Here is a 16,876-nt window from a genome sequence, read left to right as displayed (position 1 = left end):
TCCAAAGAAATCGATCCAATAGGAATATATTTTATATCTATAGATATCTCTATCTCTACCTATATTGATATATATATATATATGTCTATACACATAAGATATAGTTCTCTCTTTTTCTGTCTCTCTGTCTTGATATATATATATATATATATATATATATATATATATATATATATATATATATATATATATATCTAGAAACAGAGAGAAAGGGAGAGCGAGAGATGTTAAGGATTTTACATGCAACTGTGGAGGCTGACAAATCTAAAGTCTGTAGGGTAAGCCAACAAGCTAGAGACCCAAAGAAGCTGATATTTTAGCTCCCGTCTGAAGGTAGCCTGGAGGCAGAATTTCCTCTTCTCAGGGGAGTTGAGTCTTTTCTCTATTAAAGCCTTCAACTAATTGGATGAGACCCACCCACACTGCAGGAGATAATTAGCTTTACTCAGAGGCTGCTGATTTAAATGTTAATCTCAGCTTTAAAATACCTTCACAGACACAACTAGAATAATGCTTTGTCAAATATCTGGGTTCCGTGGCCTAGCCAAGTCGACACACAAAATTAACCATCCTATATCCATTGATCCTTCTGTTTATTCAACAAGCTTTCATATGATGCAACCATGCCACATGCCACTGACACACAAATGTTAGCTGCTCTACTCAGGTTTGTTGGTGTGTGTGTGTGTGATGGAATCTTGCTCTGTCACCCAGGCTGAAGTGTAGTGGCATGATCTCAGCTCACTGCAACCTCTGCCTCCCAGGTTCAAGCGATTCTCCTACCTCAGCCTCCCAAGTAGCTGGGATTACAGGCATGCGCCAACATACCCAGCTAATTTTTGCATTTTTGGTAGAGACAGGGTTTCACCATGTTGCCCTGGCTGGTCTCGAACTTCTGACCTCAGCTGATCCACCTGCCTCAGCCTCCCAAAGTGCTGGGATTACAGGCATAAGCCATCATGCCCACCCTATACTCATATTTTTATTTACAACACATAATGATAGGTGCTATGCAGGTTTGCATACTTTTCTGACCAATTTTGTACAGTTCTTAGAACTCTCATTGTCTTTACATAGCTTTCCACAACATCAATCAGCTAATGTACTTAAGGAGCACATTAGGAGCTGCTGACACTGCTGTTAAGATATGAATAAGAAAAATACCTTCGTGTGTATTTCAAATCACAAACAACTCTAATCTGAATATAAGTCCATGAAATAGAAATACTTTATCTTTTCGTTATTATTATATAAACCAATTACCTAATTTTTAAGGTAATTTATTTACAATTCTTTTGAAAATAATGCCTTGAAGTAATTTTTTCTTTTTCATGATCAACAGAGCTTTGGAAAGCACCAAATGGTATCAGCAGAAAGGGGAAGAAATAGAATATTTTTTTAAAAAGAGCGACAGTGACTTACATGGTCACCTAAACCATATGCTGTTCTCTTTGTTACTGTTTTTTTTCTCAGGTTAGGAGGTTATTAACCTGCATCCTGGAGTGAATGTGTGCCAATTACATCAATGGGACAGAGTAAGGAAATGCGCATTAAAAATTAAACCTATTAGGACAATATTTGAGTCCTAACAGTATTTATAATTTAAAAAAATGTTTTTCGGCCAGGTGCAATGGCTCACGTCTGTAATCCCAGCACTTTGGGAGGCCAAGGCAGGCGGATCACGAGATCAGGAGATTGAGACCATCCCGACTAACACGGTGAAACCCTGTCTCTACTAAAAACAGACACACACACACACACAAAAGATTAGCTGGGTGTGATGGAGAATGGCGTGAACCTGGGTGGTGGAGCTTGCAGTAAGCTGAGATTACGCCACTATACTCCAGCCTGGGTGACAGAGCGAGACTCCATTTCAAAAAAAAAAGTTTTCTCTGTTTTAATTTTTGATACATACTGATGGGGGAAAGCAGCTGAATATGTAAGCCAAAGCCAACAGAAACAAAAGATGCTTGTTTTATGTATTTTTCCCAATTCCTTATTTCATACACAGCATTACAGCAAACCCATTTTGGTATCATCCAATTGGACATACTCCTTTAGCCAGTAGTTTTTCTAAATGGGAAATTATCGACCATTCTGCTTCAAACTAGAATGGCATATCTAATGGCCATGTCTGGCTTTTTATAAACATGTAACCACTAAAAGGCAAAGCAGTACTTTGCACTGATCTTCACCAGTGATATAACTTAAGAAACCATGGCTTTTGAACCATTTCACTATCAAAAGTATTTTCTCCTGGATAATTAACTGGTCCTGTGGTCCATGAAGGTCTTGTAGATTCCTGGATCTACCACTCACTAGCTATATAACCTTGGACACAGATGTCAATCTTTCTCTGCCTCAATTTCCTCATCTGTAAAATTGAGAAATTAGGAAGTTGACATAAATAACAAATGAGTGAAGATTTGTAGAGGATCTGCTATATAACCTTGGACACAGATGTCAATCTTTCTCTGCCTCAATTTCCTCATCTGTAAAATTGAGAAATTAGGAAGTTGACATAAATAACAAATGAGTGAAGATTTGTAGAGGATCTAGGACAGTGCCTAGCACATAATAAGCACTATGGAAGTGTTAGCTATTGCAAGTTTCATCAAACAGATTAAGACCGAAGCTAATTACCCACAATGGTAACATGCATTGAAAGGACCATGTATTGACTACCTTGTCTTCCTTTTTTCACTTCCCCAACACACTGCCCTGCCCTGCCCTGCCCTCCCACTCTGGGTTACTGCTCTTGCTGCTCCTTCTGCCTGGATGTCCTTCCCCAGATCTTCACACAATTGCTACTTTTCATCAAATTAAATAGCACTTCCCGCCGGGCACAGTGGCTCATGCCTGTAATCCCAGAACTCTGGGAGGCCAATGTGGGTGGATCACCTGAGGTCAGGAGTTTGAGATCAGCCTGGCCACATGGGGAAACCCCCCCCATCTCTACTAAAAATACAACAATTAGCCAGGTGTGGTGGTGTGTGCCTGTAATTCCAGCTACTCAGGAGGTTGAGGCAGGACAATCACTTGAACCCAGAAGGCAGAGGCTGCAGTAAGCCAAAGTCATGCCACTGCACTTCAGCCTGAGCAAGAGAGTGAGACTCTGTCTCAAAAAAACAAACAAACAAAAAAACAACAACAACAAAAAATTAAATGGCACCTCCTCAAAGACGCCTTCCCTAAACACTCTAGCAAAAGCAGCTACAACCTGCCGATACACACATACAAACACACACACACACACACACACACACAGAGACACACACACTACCACATTACCTTATCTTTTTTTATAGTACTTTTTAGGACTGCCTTAGTTCATTCAGGCTGCTGTAACAATAATCCCATAAACTGGGTAGTTTATAAGTAACAGAAATGTGTTCCTCACAGTAAAGGGCTGGCAGATTCAATGTCTGGTGAGGGTCTGTTCCTCATAGATGGTGCCTTCTGTGTGTCTTACATGGAAGAAGGGGTACAGCAGCTCTGTGGGGCCTCTTTTATAAGGGCACTAATCCTGTTCATAAGGGCTCTGCCTTCATGATCTGATTAACCCCCAAAGGTGCAACCTGTTTTTTTTTCAGACGGAGTTTTGCTGTTGTTGCCTGCCCAGGCTGCAGTGCAATGGCGTGATCTTGGCTCACCGCAACCTCTGCCTCCCAGGTTCAAGTGATTCCCTGCCTCAGTCTCCCGAATAGCTGGGATTACAGGCATGTGCCACCATGCCCGGCTAATTTTTGTATTTTTAGTAGAGACGGGGTTTCTCCATGCTGGTCAGGCTGGTCTCGAACTCCCAACCTCAGATGATCCACCCACCTTGGCCTCCCAAAGTGTTGGGATTTCAGGCATGAGGCACAGCGCCCGGCCCTCTTTTTTTAAAATAAAAATGGGGTGCTGTTCCATCACCCAGGATGGAGTGCAATGGTGCCATCAAGGCTCAATGCAGCCTCCAACTCCTGGGCTTAAGCCATCCTCCCACCTCAGCCTCCCTAGTAGCTGGGACCACAGCCACATGCTACCATGCCCAGCTAATTTTTTAAATTTTTGTAGAGACAAGGTCTTACTAGGTTGCCCAGGCTGATCTTGAACTCCCAGACTCAAGCAATCCTCCCACCTCAAACTGTCAAAGTGCTAGAATTATAGTCAGGAGCCGCCATGCCCAGTCAAGCCTCACCTCATAATACTATCATATGGGAGATTTGGTTTTAACATAAGAATTTGGGGGAAACACAACCATTCAGACCATAGCAAGGACCTAAATCGTGTTAATTATTTGTCTTATTGCCTCTTTGTAGTTTATAATAGAATGTTATAAGTTCCAACTTGTTCACCAGTAAACAGATTGGCACCTAATACTTAATATGTGTTAAAAAAAATATCTGTGAAGGCTGACTGCAGTGGCTTACACCTGTAATCCCAGCACTTTGGGAGGCCGAGGTGGGTGGATCACTTGAGGTCAAGAGTTTGAGACCAGCCTGGCCAACAAGGTGAAACCCCCATCTCTACTAAAAATACAAAAATTAGCCGGGTATGGCGGTGGGCACCTGTAATCCCAGCTACTTGGGAGGCTGAGGCAGGAGAATTGCTTGAACCCTGGGGACAGAGGTTGCAGTGAGCCGAGATTGCACCACTGCACTCCAGCCTGGATGGTAGAGCAAGACACACACACTCTCTCTCTCTCTCTCTCTCTCTCTCTCTCTCTATCTATCTATCTATCTTCTATCCATCTATATATATATATATTTGTGGACTGAATTTGTCCCTGATATTAAACAGTTATGACACATGGGATTATAATTTCTCTGAGCTGGTTTGGATAAATATATGCCTGCAGTATTAACCATAAGTCTCTTTTTCTCAGAGAGCAAGAGACTAGATATTATAGGCCATTTATAATTAACCAAGGAAAAATGCTAACAGGAATATATGAAACGTGATCAAATTAAAGAATCTGATTTTCCCATGTGGATTGTTACATTAGCCTCATTATTCTGTGGTCATGCATTACACAGGGGACTTAACTCTATTAGGTTATCAGTGGTAGAAAAGAAAATACAAGATGCCAGGCTGCACCCACGACAGGAAAGGCAACTCCTCTTACTTTTTCTGCCATATCGGAAAGTCTGTGTTCCCATCGCAGGAGACCAGAATATGCCGCTCCAAAACATGACTGTAGGAGACCAGAGTAGGTCACCCTAAAATATGCCTCTTTAGGATAAGGATTATTTTGAGAAACAGCAGCCACAGGAGCAGCACTATATGTTAACTACAGTAATTTTCATGATACAAGATTAAGACCAAAACTAATTACCCACAATGGTAACATGCATTGGAAAGGACCATGTAGAAGTTACCCTCTTGTAAGGTAACTGACATCCATAAAGGAACTCTTTATTTGTAAGGCTGTCTGCCTCTCAGTACCAGGAAGAAACGGATGACCGTAAATCACTAGAGGCTCTTATCAATGGAAAAAACCTGGACTTATTAAATCTATAGAACAAATCTTACCCTGTTCACTGTTTTTCCTGGTAACCTCCGCATAATTGGCCTTCCTCATTCTTTCTGTGCTTTCTTTGTTTCAGCAGACAATGGTATTTAAGCCTGAATTCAAAGCCAGCACTTGGAGATTTCTCCGGGTATCTGCCATGTATGCATGAGACATACATGTTATGAAACTTCTGGGGGTTTTTGTTCTCATTTATCTGCCTGTTATGGGAAACCGTACTTTGACTTTGGAAGCTTAGAAAATGACACCCCGAAGTATGGCCCTTTAGGGTGCTGGGTGCTTTGAACAGAAGGAGATTGAATGGCATCAGAAGCAGACTCAGAAACAAAGTCTGTCTCTAACCTTCTCTTGCCCTCCTGTCTCCCAATCTGCTTCCTTCCCCAAAGTGGATCTTACAAACCAGAATTCCTCTTCCCCAGAGCAGATCCTAGAAATTAGAAACCTTCTCCAGAGTAAGCCATAAAACCTAGAAAGATCATTCTCTCACTTCCTCCTTCTCCCTTGAAGACCCTCATTCTGTCAGAGGCATTTGAATCAGAGCAACTCCATCTTGAGTAGGGGCTGGGTAAAATGAGGTGGAGACCTACTGGGCTGCATTCCCAGATGGTTAAGGTATTCTAAGTCACAGGATGAGACAGGAGGTCAGCACAAGATACAGGTCCTAAAGGCCTTGCTGATAAAACAGGCTGCAGTAAAGAGGCTGGCTAAAACCCACCAAAACCAAGATGGCCATGAGAGTGACCTCTGGTCATCCTCACTGCTACACTCCCACCAGCGCCATGACAGTTTACAGATGCCATGACAATGTCAGGAAGTTACCTATATGGTCTAAAAAGGGGAGGCATGAATAATCCACCCCTTGTTTAGCATATCATCAAGAAATAACCATAAAAATGGGCAAGCAGCAGCCCTTGGGGCTGCTCTGTCTATGGAGTAGCCATTCTTTCATTTATTTACTTTCTTGATAAACTTGCTTTCACTTTATTCAATGGACTCACCCTTAATTGTTTCTTATGCAAGATCCAAGAACCCTCTCTTGGGGTCTGGATCAGGACCCCTTTCTGGTAACAATTCCAGAGGGGTCCCGCCCCACACCCGAGAGGAAGGAATGCTACCCAGAGAGGTCAAGAAGAATCTGAATAGACAGGCCTTGCTGGGTTTCCCCAGCATAATCTATCACAATATTAGATCATTCTCTTTTCGTGCAATCACATTTCTACATGGTTGTCAATTCTTCACTGAGCCTAAGCATAAAAACAGTCTTCTCTGGGTGTTTGGATCTTCATTTCTGAAGGTTCCTGTGTCCTGTAAGACTTTGATTAAATAAATGTGTTACGTGTTTCTCTTGTTCACCTGTCTTTTGTTATAGGAGTGCTGGCCGTGACTCTTATGATGGATGAGAAAAGGCATCATACCTTTTTGCCCTCCCATTCCCAATTAAGAACTATAAAGTGTAAAGAGAAAATTAATTTTCCTCCCCTACATTACACAATGTTAGCCACAGTAAAAAGCACTAGCCGATGATTCAACGATGGAAAGATATTAGCTATCAAGCCATGAAAAATCATGGGGTACCCTTAATGCATATTACTAAATGAAAATGAAGCCACCCTCAAGGGTTAACAAGAATTTTGAACAGAAATGCGTTATAATTAAGTATGAATTAGGCTGCACTTTGCTACACTCCCTTGTAACCAAAAGTCACGTAGTACTACATACTGACCACATGTATCACCATTGTTCTTATAGATAGGATCTCTGAGGTTAGAATTATAAGGCTTTTGTTTAAGAATTACTTAACATGTTTCCAGATTCTGATTTCCAGTGCCCCACCCCTACTCCATAGAGAAACTGAATCAGCATGAGAATAGTTTCTTCATCTCCCTGTCCCATGAGATAATGGACTCTTTCCAATCAATGATCGCCACGTTCCAGCCCACTCCAAAATCCTTAAAAACCTTAGCCCCAGACTCCCCGGGAGATGAATCTGAGGTTTCCTCCTGTCTCCTCATTCAGCAGCCCTCCGATGAAACCCCTTTCTCTGCAGCAACCTGGTGTCTCGGCGACTTGACTTGCCACGTACATCACACAATGAATCCATCATGTTACAAAAGAAGCCAATCTCAAAAGGCGACACACTATATGATTCCAACTATATGACATTCTGGAAAAGGCAAAACTACGGTGACAGCGTAAGATCAGCGGTTAGAGGGGAGAAAGGAATGCATAGACGGAGCGCAGGGCAGTGAAACTATTCTGTATGATGCTGCAATCGCAGGTACATGTCACGCACTTGCTGAAAACCACAGAATATACAACACCAGGAGTGAACTTTACTGTAAACTGTGGACTTGAGTTAATTAATGGTGGATCAACATTGCCTCATCAGTTGCAATAAATGTATCACACTAACGCAAGATGTTAACAGGGGAAACTAGACGGGGAAAGGAAAGGAGGGGCATAAGGAAACTCTGTACTTTCCCCTCAATTTTTTGTAAACCTAAAACAGCTCCAAAAAATAAGGTCTATTTAATTTAAAAAAAAAAAATCGTACAAGCTGTCATTCTTTTCATGTAATTTGAGAGGCTATTTCCTCAACCCTAAATGCATTAAGACAAGCAAAGTCTTACCCATTTTTTAGTTAATTACAACCTGTTTTCTCATTACATTTCTAGATTCTATGTAACAGATGGTGAAAACGTCTATTCTGAAGGCCTAAAACGTATTCCTGTTCAAGAATAGTGGCTATTACCCAGCATCCCCTGCGCAGGGGTTGGAATACCCAGGGCTGGGTGCAAGAAGAGGGGGCCACACATGGGGCTCCAGGGTGGAAAACAGAAAGCAAATCCTCAGGGTGCTAACAAGAATAGAGGGAACTCCTAGAGGAATTAAAAGTAACCCCTACCAGGAACCTAGGGAAATAATCTATACAGAGAAAGAAACGACTTGTTTGAAATTCATTCACACTGGCAGGGTCAATAGAAAAATTTCAATGTAAATAACACGAGACCTTAAATGCATGTTTGCTGAATGCTGAAGGATCCGGGGCAGAAACTGTGCAGAGGTTTCTGCAGTGGCCAAATGTTGCCTCTTATCACAGCAGAACAGCCATTAAAAGGGAAGTCCTGGGAACACAGTGAACGGAGATGGAGCCAATCAGATACCCCTGCGAGAGATTTTTAAAGATTTTTTTGTTTTTATTCTCCTTGTAGTCCATTTGGATCGGATAAGATTTGAGAGACTGATAATTTGCCATTATCTTAACCTCAAAGTTGAAGCAACATTTAAAGGCATTAATGCGGCTTTTTTCCCTCCCAGGGGCATCTTCAGCTTCACACCACCGACTCTTCATTCGTCATCAGCAAGCTGGGGACAATTACTCACAAGACAATGGCAGCAGCGCCACAGCACCCTGGGTTTAATGCTATTTCTGTCTCTATAAAATCTTCAATAATTTGTTTACGACTTCCAAAATTCAACAACAGTGTGCAAATGCAATTCTACTTATGTTAATGTGTACCTCCTTTTCTCATATCACATTCTGAATAAAAATTAGGCAAGTACTCTGTTTTGAAAATATATAAGATGTGAACTTGCTTGGGGGGTGGGGGGACCTCCAAATGTACTATCCTATCAACCACATTTTTTTTAACTTAATAACTTAAGTGAACTGTTAGTGAAATTACAACCTGCTTGTGACACAATAAATTTACAACAAAATTCATTCCATAAATTATTCAATTCCAAGACTGCAGTCAAGGAGAGAAATATCACCAGGAGCAGGTGATTAGCATGTGAAAGGAAAAAACCATCTCCCTGCAGAAACAATCACTGTCAAAGCTTCCTATTGGAGTTTTGTAAAAATTACTGTTAAGAACACACATTTAAGGCTTTGTAGTTCCTATAAAAGGGCTAAGTATTTGATTTACATTAGATTCATTTGTTCTTTCTTCAACTGTCTCTTTCTCCTGCAAACCATAACTGCCTCAATAAATGCTTGCTCAATCAAGTGTGCATTAAAACAAAGGAATTTAACTTCAATAAAAGTGATGAATCAGGGCCAGAAGTTAACTTTTCCCTCCTCTGTGTTTCTTGCTACAAAGTAGGCAAAGCAGAAATTTACATCTGATGCTCCACAGGGGAATATCATTGGTTTGTATTGTGTGGTTGGTCATATTTGTAGATTCTTGAAGAAATCATTTGAAGCCAAAGTTGCGGGACAAAAGGGTTTCAACCAAACTACATTTGTGAACATGGTCTATAGACAACCTATCTCTGTAAATGGAACTGTCTGCTTTCTACCAACTCAACACACAGAAGACAGTGCTGGTGGACAAAGAAAAGAGTTCCAGGATGTTTTCTGAAATCTGGCACACAAATCCCCAGCTGGTGGTATTTTCAGCCAGGTACTAGGAATATTTCTTACCTTCCGTGGTAGTTGGTCTTCAATAAAACAAAGTAGATATTATCACCTTTTTTCTTAATTCAAACAACAATGTGGGCTGTTCTCACATATTAATATATAGCTGTTCAGCAAATGCCTTAGAATCTGCTTTTCTTTAGGGGTTGCTCTTTTTCTTATAGGCATGTGTGATAGGCAGAACAGTAGGAAATGTCCATGCCCTATTTCCCAGAACCTGTGAAGATGTTACAATGCATGGCACAGAGGAATTAAAGTAGCAGATGGAATTAAGGTTGCTAATCAGCTGACCTTAAAATAGGGAGATAATCCTGGATTATCCAGGTGGGCGCAGTGTAATTACAAGGGTCTTTAAATGTGGAAAAAGGAGGCAGGAGAGTGGGTATCAAAGGGACATGATGTGAGAAAGACTTAACCAGTATAGAGGCAGAAAGCTGCAATACTTTTTCATATCCATTATAAAGGTCAGAGTCAACACTTGCAACAAAAAACAGGTTAACAAGAGAAATGCTATATTCATCTGTTCTCATATTACTAATGAAGACATACCCAAGACTGGGTAATTTAAAAGGAAAGAGGTTTAATTCACTCGCAGTTCAGCATGGATGGGGAGGCCTCAGGAAACTTACAATCATGGTGGAAGGGGAAGCAAACACGTCCTTCTTCACATGGCAGCAGGAGGAGAAGTGCCAAGCAGAAGGAGGGAACGCCCCTTATAAAACCATCAGATCTTGTGAGGACTCACTATCATAAGAATAGCATGGAGGTAACCACCCCCATGATTCAATTACCTCCCACTGGGTCCCTCAGGACACATGGGGATGATGGGAACTATAATTCAAGAAGAGATTTGGGTGAGGACATACCAAACCATATCAAATGCATAATAAATTTATTTAATCAACATCGTACAGGACACAGGAGCCGTCAGAAATGAAGACCCAAACACCCAGGGAAAACTGATTTTCTGTTTAGGTTCAGTGAAGAATGGTAACCATGCAGAAACGTGACTGGACAAAGAGAAGAATCTAATTGTGATAGACTGAGCAGGGAACACACAAGGCTTGTCTGTGCAGATTCTTCTTGGCCTCTCTGGGTAGTATTCCTTCATCTTCGGTATGGGGCAGGACCCCTCTGGAATGAGCACCTTCAAAGGAGAAAGCAGAGAGTGACATTTCTAGGTTTAACGGCTTGCTTTGGATGGGAGGGTTTCTAATTTCTAGGATCTACCTTGGGGAACAGGAATTCTGGTTTCTAAGACTTTGGAGGGGGAACAGGGGTTGGGTGACAGGAGGACAAGAGAAGGTCAGAGAGAGACTTTGTTTCTGACTCTGCTTTTGAGGCCTTCCAATGTCCTAGTGTTCAAAGCACTCAGTATGCCAATGTGCCATATTTTGGGGTATTGTTTTCTAAGCCCCAACACTGGCTGCTGCTGACTCTGAAAATAGAGGAAGGGCAGTGGCTCATGCCTGTCATCCCAGTACATTGGGAGGCTGAGGCAGGCAGATTGCTTGAGCTCAGGAGTTCAAGACTAGCCTGGGCAACATGGCGAAATCCTGCCTCTACTAAAAATACAAAAATTAGCCGGGCATGGTGGCACACACCTGTGGTCCCAGCTACTTGGGCAGTTGAGGTGGGAGTAACGCCTGAGCCCAGGATAACAAGGTTGCAGTGAGCCAGGATCATACCACTGCACTCCAGCCTAGCTGAGTCTCAAACAAAAGAAAAGATAGAGGAAGGTACCGTGAGCCAAGGAATGCAGGTGGCCTCTAGGAAATGGAAAAGAGACAGAAATTAATTCTCCCCTAGAGCCTAGAGAAAAAACACAGCCCCATGAGATCTTACTCTCAGGCAGAAAGATCCCTCTTTGTACTTCTGACCTATCACTAGAGCTATAAGATAAATTTGCATTCTTTTAGACTCCTAAGTTTGTGGTAATTTATTAAAGCAGTAATGGGGAACTAATACAGAGTATTGACACAATACACCTGTTAAAAATCTTAGCAAATTAAATTTAAGAGAGTTTAACTAAGCAGAGAACGAGACGCAAATCGAGTAGCCTCCTGAGCAAAAGAGGTGCAGAGAGACCCTAGCGCAGCCATGTGGTGGGGGAAATTTACAGACAGAAAAAGGAAAGTGACATCCGGGAAATGGAAGTGAGGGACAAACACAGCCGGCCCTGGTTTCAGCTCAGCCATTGCCTGATCTGAACACAGTTTGAACACTTGCCCCCTTTGGCGATACCTCACACCCTATTCTGAAAGGTAAAATGGTATGGAGAAAGGAAAGGAATTTGGCACATTGTTACTGTTTGTTAATAAAGGAAATCACAAAAGGAAAGGCTTAAAAGTTAATTTTACTTAACTCTCCCTAAAATTACATAGGTGGGAATATTTGTGGTTTCTGTCTGTTTTTTGAAACACAGTTTCACTCTGTTGCCCAGGCTGGAGTGCAGTGGCAAGATCTCAGCTCACTATAACCTCCGCCTCCCAGGTTCAAGCGATTCTTATGCCTCAGCCTCCCAAGTAGCTGGGATTACAGGTGCCTGCCACCACGCCTGGCTAATTTTTGTATTATTAGTAGAGACAGGGTTTCACCATGTTGGCCAGGCTGTTCTCAAACTTCTAACCTCAAGTGATCTGCCTGGCTCGGCCTCCCAAAGTGCTGGGATCACAGGTGTGAGCCACTGCACCTGGCCAGTAGGAATAATTTGGATGTGCAGTTAGGTTTTGTTTTTTGTTTGTTTGTTTGTTTTGGTTTTTTTGGAGATAGAGTCTTGCTCTGTCACCCAGGCTAGAGTACAGTGGCACAATCTTGGCTCACTGTAAACTCTGCCTCCCAGATTCAAGCAATTCTCCTGCCTCAGCCTCCTGAGTAGGTGGGATTACAGGCATGCGCCACCAAGCCAAGCTAATTTTTGTATTTTTAGTAGAGACAGGGCTTCACCGAGAATTGGATATCAGCTAGTATCAACCAGGGCTTCACCATGTTGGTCAGGCTGGCCTCAAACTCCTGACCTTGTGATCCACCCCCATCAGCCTCCCAAAGTGCTGGGATCATAGGTGTGAGCCACTGCACCTGGCCAGTAGGAATAATTTGGATGGGCAATTATGTTTTTGTTTGTTTGTTTGTTTTTTGTTTTTTGTGTGTTTTTGAGACAAGAGTCTTGCTCTGTTGCCCAGGCTAGAGTGCAGTGGCACAATCTCGGCTCACTGTAAACTCCACCTCCCAGATTCAAGCGATTCTCCTGCCTCAGCCTCCTGAGTAGGTGGGATTACAGGCATGCACCACCAAGCCCAGCCAATTTTTGTATATTTAGTAGAGACAGGGCTTCACCATGTTGGTCAGGCTGGTCTCGAACTCCTGACCTTGTGATCCATCCCCATCAACCTCACAAAGTACTGAGATTACAGGCATGAGCCACCACACCCGGCCTGGATAGGCAATTTTGTTTTAATTGCAATTAGCCTTCTTCCATTTATCAAAAAGATTCCTTAGTGTTTATGGATAGATATATCTTCCACCAGCAGTGGAATACTTCACTCTATCTAAAGCAATTCCTTCTTTCTTAGATAATGCCTCCTTCTCACCTATTGTCTGATTCTCCAGAACCATAAGCCATTGCCTGGCATGTAGTTTGTGCTTTGATATACAGAAGCCACCTAAAAACCACCTTGACTTCCAACAGTAAATTCCTATTAGATTGTTCAGCATGGAAGAAAACCAACATATTAACTGCAGAATAAAGAGCTGAAAGGAACCTTATGTGATCTAGTTTAACCTCTTTATTGTATCAGAAAAGTAAGTAGGATCCAAAAACTGGAATTCTCTTTGAAGGTCATGCAGTCTGGAGTGAAAGTAGCTTGAAATGCCAGCCCAGGTCTCTTCCCACAATGCAAGCTGCTGTCCGCTTGGATTGTTTATATTCAGTCCTTCATTCATCCAACAGCAATTTACTGAGGGCCTACCTGTGTGCTGGGCACTGCTTTAGACACTGGTTATGCAGTGGAAAATAGAGAAACAAAGGCCCTATTTTTTTGTTTGTTTGTTTGTTTTTGTTTGAGATGGAGTCTCACTCTGTCGCCCAGGCTGGAGTGCAGTGGTGTGCTCTCAGCTCAACGCAGCCTCCACCTCCCAGGTTCAAGAGATTCTCTGCCTCAGTCTCCCAAGTAGCCAGGATTACAGGTGCCTGTCACCACGCCCAGTTAATGTTTTTTTTTTTTTTTAATAGAGATGAGGTTTCTCCACGTTGGCCAGGTTGGTCTCGAACTCCTGGCCTCAAGTGATCCGCCTCGGCCTCCCAAAGTGCTGGGATTACAGGCACGAGCCACCGCGTCTGGTCCTCTATGTTAACTATGTAGTAACTACATAGTGAATAGTCTAGTGGGAGGAAACAGACACTACACAATAAATATGCAAACATGTGACAAGTGCTATTGAAAATGGAACAGATTGATGTGATAGAAAAAGACTAGGGGTCCATCTCAGATTGGCTGATCAGCAAAAACTTCCCCAAAAAGACCTGAATAACAAGAAGGAGACAAGCAGGATGTGAGCAGAGCCTTCCCGGCAGAGGAAACACAGACACAGACTATAGCACAGAAGCTAGTCTGAACTTTTGGAGGAAGGTCACAAAGGCCCATGTGGCAGGAACCTGGCACGGGAGGGCAACAGGGTGAAGGGGCAGTGTAAAAGGTGGCCGATGGCCCAGGCAAGCACTGTATACACCTGTATTTATATGTGTGTTGACCTCCGTTTTGGAATGTGAAATGCTCATGGGGACGGATTTGTTTAATACACAAAGCACCTAATATTACCAAGTCAGATGAACTCAGACCTGTCCTGTCTTCATGGGGAAGGATTGGTTTCTTTTTTTTAAAGAAAAAAATTTTAGGAGATAAGGTCTCACTCTGTTGCCCAGGGTGGAGTGCAGTGGCACAATCATGGCTCACTACCACCTCAAATCCATGGGCTCCAGTGATCCTCCCATCTCGGCCTCCCAAGTAGCTGGGACTATAGGCGTGCAACACCACATCTGTCTAATCTTTTTATTTTTTGTAGAGATGAGGTCTCACTATGTTGCCCAGGCTCTTCTTGACCTCCTGGTTTCAAGCAATCCTCCCACCTCAGTCTCCCAAAGTGCTGGGATTACAGGTGTGAGACACTGCCCCTGGACCAAGGGTTGATTTCAAAAAAACAAAATCAACAAAATGAGTGGATTGTTGGCACTGATCAGTGGCATTGTGCTGGGTTTTATGAAGCCAGGGTTCACAAGAGCACTTCAAGATGGGAATGAAATAATTTCAACTAAAGGGAAGTCAGATATTCCCAGCATGGGGGAAGCTATTAGAAGTTACTAAGCGCACACACTATGCGCAGACAATCCAGTAGCTGCTTCCCCTCCATTATCCCAGTTAACACCCTGCTCTACAATGTCATATAAGAAGCCCTTGGGGCTGGGTGTGGTGGCTCACGCTTGTAATCCCAGCACTTTGGGAGGCCAAGGCGAGTGGATCACGAGGTCAGGAGTTTGAGAACAGCCTGGCCAACATAGTGAAACCCCGTGTCTACTAAAAATACAAAAAAAATTAACCAGGCATGGTGGCGGGCACCTGTAATCCTAGTTACTCGGGAGGCTGAGGCGGGAAAATCACTTCAACCTGGGAGGCAGAGGTTGCAGCGAGTCGAGATCGTGCCACTACACTCCAGCCAGGGCAACAGTGCAAGACTCCACCTCAAAAAAAAAAAAAGCACTTGGATGCTGAGCAACCAGCTCGAGCCTGTATGCTGAGTGAGTGAGAGAATGGAAACTACACACTGGTCTCTCTCACTCCAAGGGTCATTCATGCCTTTCCCCTTTGACCATCTACCACTCACTTGACCAAAAACTAGTCTGCGCAAGTCATGTCATCTCTAAACAGTCCACTCTCTTCTTGCATGAGATGACAGGTCGGACCAGATGATCTCAAAAACCCCTGTGCCTCCAACATGCTGGGATTACGTGGTTCTAATCTATTGGAAGAACTGCCCTCCCTCATTCCTGCAGGCCTCTCCACCTGGAAATTTCTTCCTCCGTTAGGAGTAGAGCAGTTGCTACCTAACGATGAGAAATGCTTTCTACCGTCCAGAAGTCAGATTATTGCTTGCGTCGCTGACAACAGCAAGCACAAACCTGCCTTCCCCCGCTGGTCGGGGAGGATAACAGGGTCATTACCAGCTCATGTTTCCTTTCATTTCCACCTCCTCAAATAAAAATCAACTTCCAAATCCCTGCGTCAATCTCAACACATGTATGTGCCAAGACACTATTGTGAGGAAACTGCATTCCCAAATGAACTTGAAGGGCAGCTTTCCGCAGCTTAATTTGCAAAGGCCAGTATTTCCCCTCTCCATAACGGGCTCACCTTCGTTGGTTCAACGTCAAATAGAAGCAAACAGAAACTTTGCTTCTAGAAAGCACAGATTATTTCAGGGGAGTAAAGTTCTCTGCCTTAAAGACTTTTCTACTTAACAGCAATCTCGACAATTTGGGAGGCCGAGGTTGAGAGTTTCGCTTGAGCTCAGGTGTTCAAGAGCAGCCTGGGCAACATAGGGAGACCCTGTCTCTACAAAAAATCTTAAAATTAGCCAGGCGTGGTGGTGCACACCTGTGATCTCAACTACTCAGGAGGCTGAGGTAGGAGGGTCTTTTGAGCCCAGGAGGTCAAGGCTGCAGTGAGCCATAATCATGGCACTGTTCTCCAGCCTAGGGGACAGAGCAAGACCTTGAAAGAAAGAAAAAAAAAAAAAAAAAAAGGAAAAAGTATACATAAACGCACACGTACATATATGATGTGATAACAACAGATGTCCAGATTTGGCGTGTGGCTAATCATTTCTTCTTGAATTGTAAATAAATGAGAATTATTTTTATATTCTGGAGTAAAAATTAAATATTTGAA

Source organism: Mandrillus leucophaeus, unplaced genomic scaffold (genome assembly GCF_000951045.1).
Source record: "Mandrillus leucophaeus isolate KB7577 unplaced genomic scaffold, Mleu.le_1.0 Scaffold17, whole genome shotgun sequence".
Taxonomy (NCBI): Eukaryota; Metazoa; Chordata; class Mammalia; order Primates; family Cercopithecidae; genus Mandrillus; species Mandrillus leucophaeus.
The sequence above is the reverse complement of the archived record's forward strand: the minus strand, read 5'-3'. Positions refer to the sequence as shown.